Source organism: Coregonus clupeaformis, chromosome 13 (assembly GCF_020615455.1).
Source record: "Coregonus clupeaformis isolate EN_2021a chromosome 13, ASM2061545v1, whole genome shotgun sequence".
Classification (NCBI taxonomy): Eukaryota; Metazoa; Chordata; class Actinopteri; order Salmoniformes; family Salmonidae; genus Coregonus; species Coregonus clupeaformis.
Window position 1 is genome coordinate 35,465,898 of NC_059204.1, and position 8,984 is coordinate 35,474,881.

Below are 8,984 nucleotides of genomic sequence, written 5' to 3' on the forward strand. Positions count from 1 at the left end.
ACAGTGTCGTCGTCGGACGGACGAGAGGCAACCCCACATTTGTTTTAGGGGGGGGCACACGGCATGGGCGACGGGGCAGCAGGAGGCAGCTACAAGGCGTATTAGGAGGTTAGGTGAGGAGGCCACCAGGTTAAGGGGGCTATTGGTGCAGAGGGAGCAGGAGTTAGTGGTGCAGAGGGTGGAGCTACTGGAGGCGATAAGGGAGAAGGTGAGAATAGAGGCACGGCGAGAGGAACTGTGTAGGCAGCTGAGGGAGGGGAGGGTTATGACGAAACCCAGTCCCGCTCCTCACACCAAGCAAGTGGTGTGCGTCACCAGTCCGGTCCGGCCCGTTCCTGCTCCCCGCACTAAGTTGATGGTGCGCGTCGCCAGCCCGGCCCGGCCTGTTCCTGCCCCTCGCACCAAGCCTACGGTGCGCGTCGCCAGCCCGGCCCGGCCTGTTCCTGCCCCTCGCACCAAGCCTACGGTGCACGTCACCAGCCCAGCCCGGCCTGTTCCTGCTCCCCGCACTAAGTTGATGGTGCGCGTCGCCAGCCCGGCCCGGCCTGTTCCTGCCCCTCGCACCAAGCCTACGGTGCGCGTCGCCAGCCCGGCCCGGCCTGTTCCTGCTCCCCGCACCAAGCTAATGGTACGCGTCGCCAGCCCGGCCCGGCCTGTTCCTGCTCCCCGCACCAAGCTAATGGTGCGCGTCGCCAGCCCGGCCCGGCCTGTTCCTGCCACTCGCACCAAGCCTACGGTGCGCGTCGCCAGCCCGGCCCGGCCTGTTCCTGCCACTCGCACCAAGCCTACGGTGCGCGTCGCCAGCCCGGCCCGGCCTGTTCCTGCCACTCGCACCAAGCCTACGGTGCACGTCGCCAGCCCGGCCTGTTCCTGCCACTCGCACCAAGCCTACGGTGCGCGTCGCCAGCCCGGCCCGGCCTGTTCCTGCCACTCGCACCAAGCCTACGGTGCACGTCGCCAGCCCGGCCCGGCCTGTTCCTGCCACTCGCACCAAGCCTACGGTGCGCGTCGCCAGCCCGGCCTGGCCCGTTCCTGCCACTCGCACCAAGCCAGGGGTGTGAGTCGTCAGCCCGGTAAGGCCCGTTCCTGCTCCACGCACCAAGCCAGGGGTGCGAGTCGTCAGCCCGGTCCGGCCCGTTCCTGCTCCACGCACCAAGCCAGGGGTGCGCATCGTCAGCCTGGTACGGCCCGTTCCGGCTCCACGCACCAAGCCAGGGGTGCGCATCGTCAGCCCGGTCCGGCCCGTAGCTGCTCCACGCACCAAGCCAGGGGTGCGCATTGTCAGCCCGGTCCGGCCCGTTCCTGCTCCACGCACCAAGCCAGGGGTGCGCATCGTCAGCCCGGTCCGGCCCGTTGCTGCTCCACGCACCAAGCCAGGGGTGCGCATCGTCAGCCCGGTCCGGCCCGTTCCTGCTCCACGCACCAAGCCAGGGGTGTGCGTCGTCAGTCCGGTCCAACCCGTGCCTGGGTCACCGGTGCCTGGTCAGGTACCGGTCAGCTGCTCCACACCGGAGCTGAAGCAATCCGCTCCTACGATGTCCAGTCCAGCTCCAGCCAGCGGGGCCAGACCGGACCAGGGGCGCTACGGGGGGATTATTGGAGGGTGGTGGTCAAGCCCGGAGCTGGAACCGCCTCCGAGGAGGAATGCCCACCCAGCCCTCCCCTGGTTTGTTTATGTTTAGGCGCGGTCGCAGTCCGCGCCTTTGGGGGGGGGGTACTGTCACACCCTGGCTCTGGAGACTCTATATGTTGAGCCAGGATGTGTAGATTCTATGTGTTTGGTTTCTGTGTTGTAGTTCTATGTGTGCTATTTCTATGTTGGCCAGTGTGGTTCTCAATAAGAGGCAACGAGTGTCAGCTGTGGCTGGTTGTCTCTGATTGGGAACCACATTTAAACTGCCAGTTGACCCACAGTAGTTGTGGGATCTTGTTCCTTTTGGTTTGTTCCTTGTTGGTTATGTTAAACCTAGGACTTCACGTGTCGTTATCGTTTGTTGTTTTGTTCTTATTATCACTAAAGATAATAAAGTATGTTCGCTCATCACGCTGCGCCTTGGTCTACTCCCTCTAACGATCGTGACAGCGATATGTTTAAGGTCGGTCTTACATCTCGTTAATTATTTGAAAAATATTGTGAATGTCTTAGCTTGTCTTCGACACCAGCATAAATAATGAAGGTGAAGAGGGGCCCTTCGATATGATACGATACAATAACGAGATTTTTTTTTTTTACTGTCTTCAAGTTCCAACTATTGAAACTTTGAGCTGTAAGAGAAAAGTTCAACTGTTGTCTGTCTTCAGCAAAAAGGCATGAATCAAGCAAATTGAAAATGTGGTGATGTTCATTGTAGACTTTCTGACTCTTGAAATTTCTGACATATCATTTGACACATTTTTCCTAAATAAACCTGTTAGTGAAATGCCTCACACATAGACTCATTTAAATCTGTGGTGCAGCAATTTACATGGTGTGAAATTCACTCTGGGGTGGAGTGATGTAAAAATAGAACAGCCTGGCCACAAGGCCTTCATGTCTGCATACTCTTGCTCTGAATTATGTTCTGTGCCAAAGATAAGTCATGCATTTTGATCCATCAAAGATGTTTGAGCCTCCTTGAATTCCAATTTTGGGGGGTGGGGAGTTTGTATATGTGTTTTCATTCACTGTCAAGTCCTCCCCCATCGCGTGGGACCTAAAATAACCTCTTAAAAATAAAAACATATGCATGAGATGCAAACTGATCTGGAACACAATTACTAAGGGGAGCCAGGGATGTATGTGGCCCTTAAAAAATACAGGAAATATTACATATTAACCAGGTTTTCCATCCAATCTTTGGTGGGGTCTTTTTCTGTCTGTAAAATTAATTATGCGTGAAATGGCGGTAGAAACGCTTTTATGCGCAAATATTGATAGAATAACCATCATATTCAAGTGTTTTTGGAGTCACGCAAAGATATGCTGTGTGGTCCTCCCACTACGACTCGAGAAAGCATGCAGTTTATTGGGCTACAGATGAAATAAGTTATGATGAACGTCACAGGGTGATGAAAGTGCACGGGATGAGGCTTGATGCTACTTTCCAATAAATATCGGTGGTCTTATTCTGGTGACATGATGATCGATGCTTGGCTGCCGTTTGACAAATAAAAATGATCTCGCTCTTTTGTCCATAATAATCTCATCATGTAGGCTATACCCGCACTGTATTTGCAAGCTGTTGGCTAAAGTGCGTGTGCCAATACTATAGTGGACACATTCGCTATATAACACAACATTTTTAGTGACAAAACCATCAATAGAGTTGAAAGTGCGATGGAAACCCATTTAATCTTTTGGGCACTATGTCATCATGCACAGACCTTTATCCGCAACAAGTCAATTTGGTGGAAAAACATCTCTGGTGGGAAAATGTGCATATTTTATTTATGCAGCTTTTTGAATTTTCGCATGAAATTCTATTGCCAATTAGATGGAAACCTAGCGACTGACATGAACAGAATGATTTTATTTTTTCTTATCAACACCTATGAGCTTAACTACCTATCTAACCAATGATATGTCCCTCTTTCAGGTTGACATTGTTAAGACATTTGAGACACAATACTGCTATTGTCAGAGAAACTGTTTTTTATAGATGGCTAGCTTATTTGGATTGGCACTTGTAAACAACCCAAAAATGTGGATATTTCCTGTGTTTATTCATTTTATCTCTTTCATTTCCACGTAGGAGGCTGTCAACCTTGAACAAGTGTGCCTCTATGAGACTATTGTTGCATGTCTCTGTCTTTCACAGTATACAGTGAGGGAAAAAAGTATTTGATCCTCTGCTGATTTTGTACGTTTGCCCACTGACAAAGAAATGATCAGTTTATAATTTTAATGGTTGGTTTATTTGAACAGTGAGAGACAGAATAACAACTAAAAAATCCAGAAAAATGCATGTCAAAAATGTTATAAATTGATTTGCATTTTAATGAGGGAAATAAGTATTTGACCACTCTGCAAAACATGACTTAGTACTTGGTGGCAAAACCCTTGTTGGCAATCACAGAGGTCAGACGTTTCTTGTAGTTGCCAACCAGGTTTGCACACATCTCAGGAGGGATTTTGTCCCACTCCTCTTTGCAGATCTTCTCCAAGTCATTAAGGTTTTGAGGCTGACGTTTGGAACTCGAACCTTCAGCTCCCTCCACAGATTTTCTATGGGATTAAGGTCTGGAGACTGGCTAGGCCACTCCAGGACCTTAATGTGCTTCTTCTTGAGCCACTCCTTTGTTGCCTTGGCCATGTGTTTTAGGTCATTGTCATGCTGGAATACCCATCCACGACCCATTTTCAATGCCCTGGCTGAGGGAAGGAGGTTCTCACCCAAGATTTGACGGTACATGGCCCCGTCCATCGTCCCTTTGATGCGGTGAAGTTGTCCTGTCCCCTTAGCAGAAAAACACCCCTAAAGCATAATGTTTCCACCTCCATGTTTGACGGTGGGGATGGTGTTCTTCGGGTCATAGGCAGCATTCCTCCTCCTCGAAAGACGGCAAATTGAGTTGATGCCAAAGAGCTCCATTTTGGTCTCATCTGACCACAACACTTTCACCCAGTTCTCCTCTGAATCATTCATATGTTCATTGGCAAACTTCAGACGGGCATGTATATGTGCTTTCTTGAGCAGGGGGACCTTGCGGGCGCTGCAGGATTTCAGTCCTTCACGGCGTAGTGTGTTACCAATTGTTTTCTTGGTGACTATGGTCCCAGCTGCCTTGAGATCATTGACAAGATCCTCCCGTGTAGTTCTGGGCTGATTCCTCACCGTTCTCATGATCATTGCAACTCCACGAGGTGAGATCTTGCATGGAGCCCCAGGCCGAGGGAGATTGACAGGTATTTTGTTTTTCTTCCATTTGCGAATAATCGCACCAATTGTTGTCACCTTCTCACCAAGCTGCTTGGCGATGGTCTTGTAGCCCATTCCAGCCTTGTGTAGGTCTACAATCTTGTCCCTGACATCCTTGGAGAGCTCTTTGGTCTTGGCCATGATGGAGAGTTTGGAATCTGATTGATTGATTGCTTCTGTGGACAGGTGTCTTTTATACAAGTAACAAGCTGAGATTAGGAGCACTCCCTTTAAGAGTGTGCTCCTAATCTCAGCTCGTTACCTGTATAAAAGACACCTGGGAGCCAAAAATCTTTCTGATTGAGAGGGGGTCAAATACTTTTTTTTTTTTTTTTCTCATTAAAATGCAAATCAATTTAGAACATTTTTGACATGCGTTTTTCTGGATTTTGTTGTTGTTATTCTGTCTCTCACTGTTCAAATAAACCTACCATTAACATTATAGACTGATCATTTCTTTGTCAGTGGGCAAACGTTCAAAATCAGCAGGGGATCAAATAATTTTTTCCCTCCCTGTATCTGTGCTGGATGACCTTGTTGTCACGGTTTACTATGCCAGAACCCAGAAGCAGACAAGGACAAGGTACGTTGAGAGAAAGGTGAGTGTTTATTTAGTAGATTCCGAGTGAGGCTGAATAATCCAGGGAACAGAGCGGGTGGCGTGGATGGGTTGTTGAGGGTGCAGTGGTTGGTCCGGTACTGGCTCGGCAGCCGCCGACCATCAGGCAGAGGTTGGGTGAAGGTTCCGGGTGAGAGACTGCAGACAGAACAAAAACGGAGGTCAGTACACAGCAAGTAACAAGGTGCAAAACAACAAAACTAACTAAGGGCTCAGAGGCTGACACGCTGACAAACATACTGTTCATAGCTAACGATCCGGCAGGAACTGGATGTTCGGCCAGAGCCTAAGAAGGGTGATGATCAGGACCAGGTGTGCAGATTGCTGATGGGATGCAGGTGCGGAAAACCAGAGCGCTCCCGGAGCGTTCCCGAACCCTCGGGAAACTGGAGATTACGAACAGGAAAAACTAGTCACCAGACAGGACCCGACTCAGACAGCCGGGATCGTTACAGTACCCCCCCTCCGACGAACGCCACCGGGCGGACTCCCCGGAGCGCCAGGATGGAGGCGGTAGAAGTCACTGATGAGGTCCGCATCAAGGACCTGTCGCCGCGGAATCCAACTCCTCTCCTCAGGGCCATACCCCTCCCAGTCCACGAGATACTGGAAACCCCCGAGTATCCTCGGCCATGGCAGGCCACCAAAAACGTCTGCGAAGAAACGCCATTGTCCGAGCCACGCCAGGGTGACAAGCCATCTTGCTGGCGTGGGACCATTTGAGGACAGCCGGACGAACCGACTCAGGCACAAACAACCGACCGGGTGGACCGTTACCGGGACCGGGCTGAGTCCGAAGGGCCGCCAGCACCTCCTCCTCAATCTTCCACATAACTGCTCCCACGACGCAGTTCCGGGGGAGAATTGTCTCGGTCTTGGACCCACTCTCCTCCGTCTTGGAGAACATCCGGGACAAGGCGTCCGCCTTGCCGTTCTTAGATCCAGGTCGAACGTCAGGGCAAACTTGAATCGTCCGAAAAACAACGCCCACCTGGCCTGACGGGAGTTGAGACGTTTAGCCGATTGCACGTAAGCAAGATTCTTGTGGTCAGTCCAGACAATAAACGGTTGCTCCGCCCCCTCCAACCAGTGGCGCCACTCCTCCAAGGCAAGTTTCACCGCGAGAAGCTCCCGGTTACCCACATCGTAATTCCTCTCCGCAGGCGAAAGGCGACGAGAGTAGTAGGCGCAGGGATGGAGTTTACTGTCCGTGGAGCATCGCTGCGACAGGATGGCGCCAACTCCCACATCAGACGCGTCCACTTCAACGACGAACTGACGGGCCGTGTCCGGTTGAGAGAGAATCGGTGCGTTGGTGAATCGCCTCTTCAAATCCAGAAACGCTCGATCCGCCTCCGGATTCCACTTGAAGGTCCTGATACTGGAAGTCAAGGCAGTTAACGGAGCGGCCACACGGCTGTAATCCCGGATGAATCTGCGGTAGAAATTCGCAAACCCCAAAAATCTCTGGAGCTGCAATCTCGTACCGGGCTGGGCCCACTCCAGAACCGCTCTAACCTTCTCCTGGTCCATCCTAATCTCTCCCCTGGAGATGATGTACCCGAGAAAGGATGTCGTGTGGGCGTGAAACTCGCACTTCTCGGCCTTCACGAACAGGCGATTCTCCAACAATCGCTGCAGAACCTGCCGGACATGCTGGACGTGGTCGGAAGGTTCCTTCGAGAAGATCAGAATGTCATCCAGGTAAACAAACACAAAGAGACCGATCATATCTCTCAGGACGTCGTTCACCATACTCTGGAATACCGCTGGAGCATTGGTCAGTCCAAACGGCATCACCTGATACTCGAAGTGACCCATCGGTGTATTGAAACCCGTCAACCACTCGTCCCCCTCTCTGATCCGGACCAGGTGATACGCATTGCGTAGGGTCTAGCTTGGTGAACACCGTAGCACCCTGTAAGGAGTCGAAGGCAGAACTCATCAAGGGCAGGGGATACTTGTTCTTGACCGTGATGTCATTCAACCCCCGATAATCAATACACGGTCGAAGAGAGCCATCCTTCTTACCCACAAAGAAGAATCCTGCCCCCAGGGGGTGATGACGAGGGACGAACGAGACCAGCAGCTAGGGACTCCTTGAAGTAGGTCTCCAACGCCTCACGTTCAGGTCGGGAGATACTGTATAACCTTCCCTTGGGGTAGACAGCTCCAGGGACCAGGTTGATGGCACAATCATATGGTCGGTGGGGAGGGAGTGACAGAGCCTTCTGCTTACTGAAAACTTCCCCCAAATCGTGATATGTCTCGGGAACCAGGGACAAATCTGGGGGTTTAGCCTCAATCACCTGACTGGGAACCGAATGGGGGCAGGCAGTCTTGAGACAGTTAGCATGACAATCAAGGCTCCAACTCGTTACCTTGCCCGTCACCCAATCGAACGTGGGATTGTGTTCCTTCAGCCAGGGGTATCCAAGGACCAGAGGAACATGGGAAGACGGCAGAATGAAGAATGAAATCATCTCAGAATGATTCCCCGACAACCGCATCTTAACCGGTTCAGTCCTCATCGTGATACGTGCCAGACTACTGCCGTTCAGAGTGGTCGCTTCAATGGCTTCCGGCAATTGCTCCTTGGAAAGCCCCAGCTGTTCCACCAACTCGGCATCAAGAAAGCTTCCATCGGCACCTGAATCGATAAAAGCGTTAAGCGCTAAGCTCTGATTCCTGTTCACAAGGGTAGCCGGGAAACGGGGTCTGACAGAGGTACTGAGAGGTTGAAACTGGCTCGCTAAAAGTCCTCCCAACTTTAGCGAGCCGGGCAGTTTGACGACCGCCGGGAACAAGTGGAGATGTAATGTCCCGAGCTACCACAGTAGAGGCAGCAGTTGGTCTTACGTCTATGTTGACGCTCCTCCTTGGTTAACCCGTGCCGCCCCACTTGCATGGGTTCAGAATCGGGAGAGAGGACCTCTCCACTAATCCATTGTGGTGGAGAATGATCGACGTGTTCTGATCCACCACCCGACCCGACTGGGAACTGAGAAGCTGATCGATTGGACGGACCCCATTGCTTCTCCCTCCTTCGCTCTCGGACTCGATTATCCACCCGAATAGACAAGGCTACCAAGCTGTCCAGGTCACTAGGGCTCCGGATAGGAGATCAACTCATCCTTGAGCTGCTCCGACAGACCCTGGTAAAAGGCCGCTTGCAGCGACTCCTCGTTCCACCCACTCTCCACAGCCAACGTCTTGAACTCGATCACGAAGTCGGCCACGCTGCGAGTTCCTTGGCGAAGCGAAAACAGGCGCCTAGCTGCGTCCCTCCCTCGGACGGAATGGTCAAAGAGCTTCCTCATCTCGGCCGTGAACCCCTGGTATGAAGCCATGCAGGGATCCTGTCGTTCCCAAACGGCTGAAGCCCACTCCAGCGCTCGACCACGCAGCAACTCAATCACAAAGGCTATCCTAGCCTTGTCTGTGGCATAAGAGTAGGGCTGTAGATC